Genomic DNA, 15,009 nt, shown 5'->3' on the forward strand with positions numbered 1-15,009 from the left:
CTTTTTTTTTCATTACCTTTCTTTTTTCTTTTATTCTTTCTTTTATTCATTATAACTCCAATAACCCAATTTCTTATTATAATATCAAATTCAACAAATATATTGCCCATCATCAATCCATCTTGGCCGGCCACTATAAGGGAATTGGGCAATTTGACATGCAAGTCCACCCTTGTGTTGACATGCACTAATAAGCCCTTTAAAATTAGCCTATCATATTTCACCATGTCTCATGTTGATCCCTATTTAATAATTCCTCATGCAATTGGAAAAATTAGGGAATGAAACTTCCACATATGCATGTACACACACATAATAAACATAGAACATAGCAATTAATTATTTTTATAACTCGGTTTTGTGGTCCCGAAACCACTTCCCGACTAGGGTCAATTTTGGGCTGTCACATTAAGCCAATCCAATAAGCAAGCTAATTTATCAAATATAACATGATATTTAATATTTTCAAACAATTTTATGAGTTTAGGACCCACACCTTATTTTTCGCTTCCTCGCAACGCACTAATGAATCTTCCAATTTTCCTTAATAATTCCTTAAACGAACCTAAACCAAAATTCAGTATAAGTTCAATAAATTTAACATTAAACCAGCCCCCAAACACCCACTTATGATTTCAAACCAATAGTTGAAATTATAACTATTTTATGAATCCAAACTAGTTAGATTCCTTATAGTGTATCGATGCAAACCATACGTACAATCGTTCTTCGCCTTTACGGATGATTTGAGGTGTTTGGGTCAGCACCTAATTCAATAATATACTGGAAAATCAGTAAATAATTAGTGATTAAATTCCTTCATTTAATCAATTCATAACATATACCCAACAACTATGTCGAAATAACAAACTAGTTACCCTTAATTGCACTTACGCTTCATGATTTATGGGATCCGAATGGCCAATCGATCAAGAATGTTTTTCCCTAATTGAAATGGGTTTAAAATCTGATTAGGAAGGTTCAAGAACTCAAATTAATGCTAGGAAAATATAATCAAGAACCATGAAACAAAAAAACCCCCCTTTCTTGTACATAGGCGCACGCACCACCACTCATGGTGACCAAAATTGGGGCTGAATTTTAAAATGATTTGAGATCTTATTAAATTCTAGAAAAAATACCTTTGAAATCATTTAAAATCCCCCAAATTCCATATCCTGAAATTTTTGTTTTTAATTAACAAGATTAATGAAGAAATTGAAAAGAAAAGAGATCTTACGCAAGCTTGTTGAGAGAAACGACAATGACACTTTCTTGGCAATGTTCAGGATTGATCTTGAGGTTCAACATTTTAGATTTGGGGATGATCTTAAAGAGGAAAAATTACAGCAATATGGTGGAGAATATGTTAACAAATCTTGTGGCAAAAAGAAAAGGAAAAAGAAAAGAAAGAGATGGTAAAACTAGGTGTAGGCGACAACAACAATGGAGGAAAGGAAAAAAATTAAAATCAAAGAGAAGGAGAGGAGGAGTGGAACGGCTAGGGGAATGAGGAGAAGGATTAAAGGTTGATTATTAGTGAAAAATTAATATTTATACCTAGGTTAACTAGGCTTGGATGGCCCACACATTAAAACAAGGGGTTTTTGTCAAAACATTAAATTATTTGCATAGGAAGGAAATTGAAGTTAGAACTTCAAGAATAAATTCATTAATGTTTAACCATCAAACCAGTAACTTATTTTTTATATAATTTGAAATATTTATTTAAAAAAAATAAGGCAGGACACATACTAGGGTTTAAGGTAAAATTTACAAAATAATAAAAATGATGCGAGAGAAGGGATTTGAACTTGGGTTTCAAGAAACATTACACTAACACTTAACCAACAAACCAATACCTCATATATTTCCTAAAAATACATAGATAATTTAAAAAATTAAGGCATGATCACTCTCTCTCAATTCACAAACCCGATTCTACTAACCCTTGATTTTTGGGATGTTGCAATTTGTGTTGGCAATCCATCCAACCTTTTGCCCTGGAAATATTTCACTTCTTTGATTCTCTTCCTCCTTTTTTCTCCTTTTCTTCATCCTTCTTGCACCTGCTGCATACAACAACCAATTCCCTTCTTCCCAACAGTAAAAGTAACATGAAATGACATTTGAGGCACAATCCAAGCGTTATTATGCAATATTCTTAAAATAACCTAAAAATGTAAATATATCTACTTAAGTATAAGCATTTAATCAAGCTTAGAGGTTCGAAATATAAATCTTTTCAAGATTTATAACATACCATGAGAATTAAAACAAAATCACATATTAGCAATAAATAGGATAACACATCAAATAGATTTAAGTTAAAATACATACCTTAAATCCATAAAATTACTCAGCATGTTATTTTTTCTACTAGATAATACTTCAATAAGATTTAATTTATCATATAATTAACATAATAAAAAACATCCTTTTCAGACAAAATACTTGAATAAAACACAGATCTTTAAAATTTGTCCAACACGTAATATCCTAAATCGAACTCAAACTTTTCAGATCCAAGTAAATCGAGACTAGATTTGCATCTAACGTAAGCAAATTGAAAATTAGAAATCACTCCTAACCTTAAGAAAATTACCCCAAAAATTAATAATATCCAAACTTACACATCTTGCTAATCACCACTTACCTTTAATCCACTTTTATTAAAAACTCCCACTTTGATATCACAAAAGGTCTACAATTCTCAGATTAAATCCTTCAATCCAAAATAATCACTTAGAAGAATATACAACCACTCCCAATAATCAAAACTTCACAAAATGAAATATACATTACTTCTCCATAATACCTACGCTTTTTATTTCCAAAAGTCTAAAAAGAACAATTAAGATTGTTGATGATCTAAATTGGTATGAGAATCTAGTCATCAAATAAAAAGAAATAATTAATCAAATAGAAGTTATTAAAAAATAATAAGACAAAACGAAAAGAGAAAAAGTAATTGAAATACAATAGTTGTCGGGTGATGATTTGTGGCGGTGAATGATGGTGCACAATGGTTGAAAATGGTGGTGATTCAAAAAGATGTTGAGTAGAGAAAGAAGAATAGTCAATTATTTAAATCAAACGAAGAGAAAATAAATGAAAAGAAGAAAAGAAATGATAGAAAAGAAAGAAATAATAGATAAGAATGGTGATGCAAAATGAAATATGGTGAAAAATGATGGCACAAGGTGGTTTTTGTAGTGGAGATATGGTGGTTATGGGCGGCAAGTGGTGGTGGTATTGTGGAGGAGAAACGTTGATTGGCTCACAACAATAGAAAAATAAAATAAAATTTGAGGAGAACTACCAAATGAGGGTGCCTCACGGTGGTTGATAGGAAGGAGAAAAAGAGAATTTTATGACAAAAACAAAGAATATCTTAGCCAAAATGCTACCGAGGGATGACATCAACTTGCAACCCAATTCAAAATCCAAAATTCAAACTCTCAACAACTCATTCAAAAGGAGACAACGGAGTTAGAATGGATTGATGGTAACTAATCATCCACTTCGATGCCTAAGACAAGACATCTCCCCAATTGGACTTGATAGATTACATATTAGTCTTTCTATAACACCCTTAGCCCGTATTCGTCGCTGAATTAGGGTTACGGAGCATTACCATACAAACAAAACATTTAAACATACATATCATACACTATCATAAACATGTTATAATCATTCATTCACATACATATCGTCCCTAATTTGAGCCATCGAGGCCCTAGAAATAACTTAGAAACAATTCGGGACTAAATTGGAAACATTTGGAAAGTCTAAAAAAGTTACAAAATTTGGAAACAGGGGTCACACGGCTGTGTGGTCAGGCCGTGTGCCTTACACGGCTAAGACACACGCCCATGTAACCTTGAAACTAAGGACACACGGCTGTGTCCCAGCCCGTGTCTTCACCTATGTAACTCTCTGATGAGGGTCACACATCCGTGTGCTAGGCCGCGTAACTCTCAAAATTGCCCCACACACTCGTTGTTCAGGCTATATGCTAGGTCATGTAACTCACTGACTTGCATACAAAGGAACCTTCAAGAGACACACGACCGTGTCACCAGGCTGTGTGTGAGTCACACGCTCGTGTCTCAGGCCATGTGGACCTAAAATTCACCTAAAACAAGCCATTACCAACACCATTACATGCATTTTCATTTGGACCAAATGTGCACACCTACAAGACATCAAACCATACCAAAACATGCATATGTTTGTCATTCCAAAGGTGTTAATTCAACTAACCAATAAGTCATTCAAAGGCACCTCACAAAAAATCATCAAACTTACCTAAATATGTCAAATTTACCTAATTTCAAACATCAACATCTAGTTCAATACTTTCCCAAAACATGTCATATCTTGACCATATTCAAGCTACCTCAAAACATACCACATGAGCCATTCCAAAACATGCCTCATAAGATAGCTATCACAACATAATCTAGCAAGCATCAAATGGTAACAACCAAGATAGCTTATACATACCAAATCATTAGCTAAACATTCAACTAAATACAATTACAAGTCCACCTATACATGCTCTTATAACCTTGGCAAAATAATCAAATACTACTGATATCTATGCTGGATAGTGTGATAGGTCTTCGATGAGGTTCCAAACTGTCGAGCTTCCGATAATATATAAAAAATTATAAAGAAACTACGTAAGCACATAATGCTTAGTAAGTTTTTATAACATAAACACAACTTACCATTTCATTTGCATAATGTAAATAGCATAATTATAACACCAAATAATACCATAAGCTTGGCACAATGTCTATACAACATCACCAAATACACAAGTTAGTGCATTTATACATTGTTCAAATGAATTCATCCATAAAAAGTAACTTACACATTTGTTCATCTCATTTAGGTCACCATTTCCTTTTCATAAGTACATGATACATTCCATTTGAACACTTACCATTTTTTTCCTTTTCATACTCGTTCAACCATCTAGAATATCACCGGATACATGGGAAAGCTCACACGAAGTGTGCTTAAACATATAACCGCAATCTTTCTTTTACATCATTACTCACACGAGCTGTGAAATGGGTCTGTTCACATGAGATGTGGAGTATCCGCAACAAACACAGGACCTCAACCATCGATAGGACATTGAAGACCAGCACTCGAAACATGAAATCCCTAATGACATGTCATTTGCATCCTACAAATTCCTAAGGTTCAACAGGGACTCAGCATTCGTCATTTTATCATAACATTGATACAATTATACATTAATCCCTTTACATTAAAAATACCATAGTAAACATTCAAATTAAACAACATTAATTCAATAACTGCTCATACGAACTTACCTCGACCACTAGGGGCGTAGAAACGAAGTCGAACTAATTCGAGGCTTTAGCTTCTCCTTGATCTAGATTCGTGTGTGGTCTATCTTGATATGCATTAAAGAAAGCTTGGTTAAACCTAGCCCTATCTTCAATGGTGAAAATTCGGTTGAAGAAGATGATATGAAGATGATACTAATTTCTCATTCTTTTGTTTTAGGTTTTAATTTCCTAATTACCATTTAAACATTTAAAAAATTTAATAATTTCAATAAAACCATGCCATGAATATCCACTAACTATAGGAATAGTCTAATTACCATATAAGTCCACTCACTTTAAAGTTTCATGGACATTGACCCTTTTAAGTAATGGAACTCTACTTTTACACTTTTTACGATTTAGTCCTTTTACTTAATTAATCATGCAAACATCAAAATTTCTTAACGAAATTTTAATAAGACCTTACTAACATCCCATAGAAATTAAGATAATAATAAAATAAAAATTTACTCATCGAATTTGTGGTCCTGAAACCACTATTCTGATTTCACTAAAAACGGGCTATTACACTTTCAATCGGTTTGCTCATTTTCGATTAGACTAAGGACATATTTAGGTTCATCTACTAATACAAGTTATCATTCTGTACTACGATCTGACCATGTAATATGGCTTAGTATTTGTTAAACATTTAGACAAACAATGAGGAACATTTGCTTCTATTTTGCTTTACATGCAAAATCCATATAAGGACAATAATATAAAGTATATTAATTTAATTGATGACTAATTTTATTAATTAATTTGTTCGGAAAATTACAAGTTTACAAATGAATATAGTACAATCAAGGCACCAGATCCAACAACAATCTCATCACAATAGCTCAATCATTCACATTCAAACATAGTCATTCACATCAATACTAAATCCATATCATATGCACATTTCAAAATCAAAACATCCATTCATTTAACCATCTAAACATATAACCGATATGCCCTCATTGGGACCAACAAAATATTAACTCAAGTCATATACAAATCATGCCCTAAACATTGCATACCACAAACTAAATCATGTGAATAACATTATGCAAACTTGCCATTATCATTAACCTTCTAAATACCAAACTTGGCATAAACCATACCACACATACCAACTTACCAAATGAACATTTATACAAACATAACCATTCAAAACTCAAACTATAACCAAGAACCAATGTATCAACATTCAAGATTGACCAAAAATGAATCACCTATATACATGCCAGAAAACTAAGTTTTTAAATGATAGAAAGACTACTAAATCAATATCGGGATAGTGTGAACTTCGGATGATCCGCTTGACGAGTTTCGCAAGTCAGCAATCTACAGGGAAAGGGAAAAACAAACGAGGTAAGCATATACAATGCTTAGTAAGTTCACAATTTTTAAACCAAGTAACTTACCTCAAGTTAAAAATATACACTACATGATACTTAACTTGGTAAAGTTTGCCTATCATGGCAAAACAAATATCAAAAAGATAAGTTCAACATTTATCATACTATATATTAACTCAATCATATAACATTTCAATTCACTTAATTCAATATTTAATTATCATTTATAATAAAAAAATAATCATTCATCAATGCACTATTTTAATGATAGCATACAATCTATTTACCCCAATACACCCCATTTCAAATTAATGTCAAATATTATTTTTCATTTCATAGTTTGAATTCTTAATCAAATTCATATTAAATCATATAAACTTCATTCTCGTTTCATATCATTTCATATCTATACCCAATATATATATCAATTTCCAATTTAATGTCAATTACTACTTCGTTTCATAATAGGAATTCCAAAATCACATTCCATTTCAATTTCCAAATTCATGGTTACATTGAAAATAATCAATCAATGTTCCCAATTCATTCCACAATTTCATATTCCATTTCACATTTCACTCCCATTTCAAATAATTTGTCATTTCAAATTTCAAATATTTCATTTTTACCATTTATTTTCCTATTAACATGACTCAAACTTGGACAAATACACAGATCCAACCAACACACCAGTTTGGCACCTAGTGCCTCATCGAATAAATTTGAAGCAAATAATTGAGCCTAGCACTATCAATAAGTTTCAAACCCAATGTCTCATTGATATAACCGAAGCAAATTGGCACCCTGTGCCTCATCGACTCTTAGTCAAAGTCACCTTGAACTCCTTTTATCCTATTGCATGCCAACTATATTCGACTCTACCCGGACAGTTGATAGGGTATTCATTTCATATTTCATTATCAACAAATACCTCAATTTACATTTATTTTCACCACAAATAAATTTATCCAATATATGGTAGCAATAAATCATCTTAATATATGCTCAATTTCACATTATAACATTATATTATACTTTCACATATATTCAATTTAGTCCTTATCACTATCAATCAGTCTAAATCGAATCAAGTTAGCTCATTTCATCAAGTCATCACTTCATCACATGACATATCCTATATCAGTCCAATTTAAAGTCAATTCCATAATTATTTCAATTTGCAATTCATCGTATTCAATTTAATTCTCTATCTCACCTTTTTGTACCTAAATGTAAACAATTAAAATTTCAATTAAACATAATTAAAATTATATTTCTAAATGCATAAAAATTTAACACAAACATACTGTATGAACTTACCTGGTCAAGATAGCAAACTAACAACTTTCTAAGGACTAATCAACAAATTTTGCCATTTCCCTGATTACTTTCAATTTGGTTCAATTTTCGATCTATTTAAGAATTTAATTCAATTTATCAATTCTAAAAATTTTATATCATCCTATTATAAGTATATATTAGTTAAATTATATTATTCAAATGCCCCTAAAATTTTACATTTTATTCAATTTAGTACTTAAAACCGAACTTATCATATATTTTGAATTTGAACTCCAAATTTTAAACTCACTTCAATTATGTCCATATACAGCCTCATATTATCACATTTTACAAAAAATTCATACCAATTTCAATATATTCACAATTTAGTCCCTTACTCAAAACTAATAAAATTTATATAAAAAATTAATCCTATTTCATTTCTAAGCTTCAAATTCTAGCATAACCATTAAAAAACTTCAGTTAACATCAATGGAAACTTTAGAAATTTTTAAAATTTTTAAAAAAGGAGATACAAGTTAGCTAGACCTAATTGCGACGATCTCAAAAACCTAAAAATTACAAAAAGAAAAAAGGATGATGAGAGGACTTACATGCATAAATGCAAGCTTGGCCCAACCTTAGAGCACTAAAATATGGTGTCTTGGTTTGAAATTTGGTGGTGAATTAAAGATGATGATGATTGCTTTCTAATTTTTATGTTTTAACATTTTATTAGTATTATTTTAACTTAATTTAATTAAATTTCTAATTATAAAATTTCAAATAAACCAAATACTAACAAACATCTAACTATAAATAGGGTTATTTTCCACATAAAACCTTAAACATTTATTAATTAAACTTTTTAACTAATAAAATTCAATAACTATTAACTTTTATAATTTAGTCCTTTTTTTCTTAATTAACTATCAAATCATCAAATTTACAAAACCAAACTTCAATCCACTTATTCAAAAACTCCGTAATTATTCAAAATTAATATTTATGAGCTTTGTTTATGAAAACGAGGTCCCAATACCTCATTTTTCAAAACCAGTAACTCTCGGTACGCACCACTTATACCTTGACAACTAACCAAATAATAAAATCTATTCAATCAAATTTCATCATTTTACTATATTTAACTCATGATTATTAATTAAATATATCTACGGACTCTCTTGTCAAAATTGTGGTCCCGAAACCACTATTTTTGACAACACTAAAAAACGGGTTGTTACAATTAGTCCCTCACTTTTTCGTTCATTCATCACTCAATTCATTCTTCCATCTTTCATCCATCATCTCCCATTTGTTCTCTCTTTTCTTTCTTTTTCCATTCCCTATATTTCTCCCTTTCGAAAGAGTGTTTGTAAGGTCTGAGAGAAACCCCATTCGGCCATATACTAAGAGCTTCTTAGCTTGGTTGTTTTGGCGAGAAAGGGAAGACGGAGGAAGGAGCAATTGAGTTGTGCTTTGGAGATCTACTGGAAACGGCTTAGAGTTTCTTCTTTCCTTCAAATCTTTTTGTTTTGCTCAATTCAATGAACATGGTTGCAACTAAGTGTTCTGTTTTCAATATAATCATGATTACTTAATTTTTTCGATGTTAGAATAATTTGATTTTCATATTTTAGTGTATTTAATTTTGTTAAAGGTGTTATGTGCTTTTGAACTATTTATTCATGCACGTAAAATCATGATTATGTTTCTTATGCATTGTGAATGTAAGAAAATGGTTGAATTAGTTAATTAATATAATCAAGGTTTTAATTAATTAACAAATTACTTGTGTGGTGTATATTTAATCATTTAGGGATTAAATTTTTAATAATATCAAAACTATTATACCTTTCCTAGCCTTGTATGAAGTTTTACTTATGAGATTATAAGTTTATTAAAATAGAAATATGTGAGATAGACTTAGTAATTAAATAAGTCTAATATTTTTACTCAATTAAATAAAGTTTAGTAAATGATCAACTTGTCACGGAATCTCTGTAACATCTTTTAACAATGTTTAAATAAATCTAAGCTCGAAAAGAAGCACAAGCATACTATTGTGATAACTCTAAAAAACTTGCATATTTTCTATGTTTATTTTGCATACTTAAGTAATTTTTAGTTAATTAAAGTATTTAATCAATCCACTCTTACTTGTTTCCGTCATATTTTAATCTATACTATATTTCACTATCTATTTGTTTAAGTTTTAATTTTTCACAAAGAATTGCTTATGCAGTCCCTTTAGAGAAGATACTCTACACCTATCACTTTTTTATTTCTTGTCAACGATTGTGTATACTTACACATTTTGTCGAACCACCACCATAGAAAGAGCGCCGAAATAATTGGTAAATGATAATTCCGCATATGATCTCAAACCATATTAAAAGGAAATTGATAAAGTTAAAGATAAATCGGGAGTTCTTTTTTTTACTGTTAAAATATTAATTAAAAAAATTGATGTTTTATTAATTTAATTTTGTTTCCTATACGTGTAATACTAATAGGAGTAGTAACGACCTCGTTTACTAGTTGTCGTCCATGAGAGTGGGATCGGTTTGTTTTAAAGGAGTCAGAACTATCTTCATTTTCCTTTATTACTTTTCTTGGGAAACAAACTAGAAGAAGGAAAAAGAGAAAACTTACCAACTTTAGTCTTATGCTACAAATAACACAAAAAAAAAGTTTTTTTAGACTAATTATAGAGAGATCCCTAACTTTAGTAAAAAGTAAAAAAATGTCACATCAGCAATCCGTTAATAGATTAACGAAATTTTTTAACAGCAATGACCAATTCGACCAATTATCTTAATTAGAATGATTAAATTGACAAAAAAATTAAAGTGATCAAAATAGGGCGATGCTATTTTAGAGTGATCTGTAGTGTAGTTTACCCTTATATTGTTATTATTATTATTATTATTATTATTATTATTATTATTATTATTATTATTATCTCTTAACTATGTTGATGTGGCATACATATGTATGTCACGTTAACAATTAAATAATTTTTTAAATATAAAAATTATTTTTAAAATTAAAAAAGTATAAAAAATGTAAAAATATAACAAATTATTTTTAATATTTTAAAATATTTGAAAAGATAATTAGTTGCTAACATGGCATACGACAACAAATTAACAGACGTTGACTTTTTCATCCATTTTTGGGAGATTTGACAAATGCAAGTTTAAGGGTTAAAAAAGGCGAAAACTTATATAGAGGGTTAAAATGAATTTTTTTTTAAGTTGGAAGGCCAAATAAGTCATCATGTCTATTATAAATGTGTTTAATAATATTTATATTTTGTAAATTTTATAGATTAATAATTTATATTATGTAAATTTAAAGAATTTGGAGAATTATTTACTATTTATATCATGTTTCAATTATTATTTGACCCTCAAGTTGTTCGTCAATATCATCCAAAAATAGATGAAAAGGTTAACACATGTTTACGTTACTGGCGTAGCATACATGTGGATGTCACATCAGTAATTAATTGATTTTTAAAATTTAAAAATTAGAAAAATTTTAAAATTTTAAATTATGTAAAAAGTATAAAAAATATTAAAAGTATTTATAATATTTAAAAAATTAATTAATTGCTTACGTGGCATTTAGACCTGATCATGGGTTGGGCCACCCGGCCCGGCCCGAAGGCCTGCTCGAAATGTGGGAGTGTTTGGGCAAAAATATAGGCCCGAAAAATGGGCTTGGACAAAAAATAAGGTCGTTTAAAAACGGGTCGAGCCTCGGGTAAGGCTTTTTTGGCCCGGATCTGGCCTGAATTCACTAAAGGACAAAAAAATCTGCTCTTTTTTTTAATATTATTTTCTTGTTGTTTTCTCCATATTTTTCTACCATTTTGCTATTATGTTGCTACTATTTTGTTGTTATTGTTTGAATATTGTATAAAACTTATTTTATTGTTAATTTTGTTATTATTTTAAAGGCATTTGTTAATTTCGTTATTATTTTAGAGGCATTTGTTTGTTAAGTTGCATTTATATTAGTGTTATTTAATTCTACATATTTTTTAAAATTTATTTTCAATTTTTTGAGAAATTATTATTTTGATATTTTTAGTATTTTTGATGTATTATATATATTTAAAAATTATATAAAAATAATATAAAAATTAATACAGGCGGGCCGGGTCGAGCTCGGATTTTATCATTTTTATCCGAGTCCAGCTTGGGCAAAATTTTAGGCCCATTTTTCAGGCCGAGCCTAATAAATGGACCTGAATTTTTAGTTGAGCCTGGCCTGGCCCGTCCCACAAGCACCTCTACATGGCATACATGTAGATGCTACAATAGCAAATTTAACAAACGTTAATTTTTTATCCATTTAAGAATGATTTAACAAACAATTCAAATAGAAAAATTAAATGAAAAATTAAAATAATTTTTTATAAAATTAGAGGATCAAATAAATCATTATGCATATATTATATTCATACCATGCAATCTTATGCATAATATTACCGTATTTACCTATGTACAAAAAAAAAAGTAACACCATATTAACCTAAGCTAAACTTTTGTTGTTTCCTTCAAATGTGGATGTGGAAAGCTTAAAGCACTGTACAAAAGAAAACCCGAACGCAACAAGAATGATTCCAAATTTCAAGCATAAAATTCATGGGAAGAAGGGGGACAATCTATTTTGAGTTGCACTTGGAAATCCCTGCTCCACCCTTTACCTGAAAGGCACATATCACATGTTCCTACGTGGGGCACATATCACATGTTCCTACTCCCACGTAATCTGCACCTCTTTAATTCGTTGGTAGTTAGTCGGCTCTTGCTATTAAAGTGGTAAAAATCTAGTGGGTAATAGTACGTGTCAGGTTAGGTCACGAATGTCTTTCATGAAAATCGGTCAATCAAATCATCTGTTGGAATAGTGATCCTAATTCGGATTAGCATTATACAATGTTGCTATTAAATTTATTATACTTGGTAGATTCAGAGTAGATGCAGAAATATCTCTTCAAATATTTATTATTGGAATTCGGATTCTTATAATTGTATATCATCCAATAAAGTTTGAATATAAATTGTTTTATTAATTATAATTCATACAAAGTAAATTTTTTATTAGTCTTTTCACATTTGATTCTCTTAAATCTTATTTAGTTTCTCTTAAATAATATTATTTTCTAATCATTAACCTAACTAAATTAGGAGAAAGATTATCAGAATTCCTAAATTTGTGATTATCTACTTTATTTTCACATATACTCTTCGTTGATTACAATTTTTTCCTTTTTGGGTAGAGGAGTCGGAATGTCGTGTTGTGAAGCGTATTTTGGCCACTTATGAATCCGTTACTGGCCAAACTATTAATTTGCAGAAGTCAAGTGTCATGTTCAACTCGAATATTCATTTGGATATTAGGTAGATGGTGCATTCAATTTTGGATGTCTTTGCTCCTATTGATCGAAGTCGTTAATTGGGCCTCCCATCTCTCATTAGGCAGAGTAAGAAGCGGGTGTTCTTTTTCATTCGGGATCGTCTCTGTAAGCACTTTTTTAGTTGGAAGAATCTGTTGCATTCGCCACATGGTAAAGAGGTAGTGCTCAAGACAATTGCCCAAGCTTTACTGGTGTAACAACTTTTACTCATCTCGACCACCAATGGATAGAAAATGTCATTAGAACACTTCAATGACAAAAAATCGTGAATTTATTTAATAAATTAAATATTAAAATATTTTTATAAAATCAGAGAAAATAGATAAAATAAATTTTATAATTTTAGAAGCTTGTTAAAATCATTTTGAATCAAATTATAGGTGTTCAGAAGTGTCTTGGACTATACACAGGTCATGGAAGGCTCACTTTTCATAAAACAATGAAGTAGCATTGTGATGGAGTTGGAAACAAATCTGGTTTGAAAACAATTTTCTCACGGGGAAAAATACAAAATTTGAAAATTGCGCTAGTTTGTGATATTTAAAACAATAAAAATTTCCCAAAAAGTACTTGTGCTGTGTGCGAGATGGATACTTGTCATTCGCGACTTTCAATCGAATAGCCTTCTTCGCTATTCTAGTACCACAAATTACTTCGAGTGTGGGCTTGAACTGACGCGAACTCGGTTACGAGTTGATTCACGATTTAAGTGTCCCGATCGTCTAGATAGGTACTTGCATGAAATTTGGGTGAATTATGGAACAAAGGATAGGTTTCGGATATAACTTGCAAATATAGACAACCAGAAAAGAATCAACGCTATATAACAAAGCGACCCATTTTCTATATTGTTGTTAACACTCGAAAGTTTGGAAAACAATAAAGACCTTGGCCCGCTACCTATAGGGAGATAGGAACCAAAGGTATAAAGATTTGATCGCAACACTTGTGAAAGTGATAAGATCGATTTTGTTGAACGCCACACGAACGAGTTCTTGATAAGTTCGTAAGTGCTTGAAGAACAAAGAGAATTAACTCAAATCTGATTATAACCTTTACAAAATGACATAAATGACATATATATAGACCTAGGTATGCTAGTAGACAAATTCGACCATTAATGTAAAGTACATAACTTAAATGAGGTTTTAAACTCAAATACATGCTCCATGATCGTCCATGCACTTGAAGTAAATGATGGGACAAATTCATGCATTTTTCAGGTTGAAGTAATCTTCAAAAGTCTTCATCTTCCCCTCCTGGTGGACGGTGGCTTTAATGTGCATGGAAACATTAAAAGACTCCTTCTACAAAAACATCCAAAAGCCTTATTCATCCCCTATTTTGGACAACAATAAATAATTGAACCAGGACTTCGTCAAGGGGATCCCCTCTCCCCTTATCTTTTTTTATTTTGCTTGGAGGTACTTTCGAGGATGCTCATACATGCACAGGGTAATAATTATTTGAGAGGGATCTGGGCCAGTTTAAATGGCCCTTGGATTAACAACCTTTTTTTCGCTGATGATGCCTTTCTTTTTGTAAGGAATAAGAAATGTGATGTTGATGCCCTTCT

At 30.7% G+C, this 15,009-nt stretch overlaps 1 long non-coding RNA gene across 1 annotated transcript; it reads right to left on the reverse strand.

Moving 5' to 3' along the window:
* Positions 1–580: 580 nt before the first annotated feature.
* Positions 581–1,529, reverse strand: LOC121217052 (uncharacterized). The gene is made up of 3 exons (XR_005913262.1): positions 1,241–1,529; positions 895–945; positions 581–767 (listed from the first exon to the last, which is right to left on the reverse strand). It is a non-coding gene; the product is annotated as an uncharacterized lncRNA (long non-coding RNA).
* Between the last annotated feature and the right edge of the window lie 13,480 nt (positions 1,530–15,009).

Source organism: Gossypium hirsutum, chromosome D05, assembly GCF_007990345.1.
Source record: "Gossypium hirsutum isolate 1008001.06 chromosome D05, Gossypium_hirsutum_v2.1, whole genome shotgun sequence".
Taxonomy (NCBI): domain Eukaryota; kingdom Viridiplantae; phylum Streptophyta; class Magnoliopsida; order Malvales; family Malvaceae; genus Gossypium; species Gossypium hirsutum.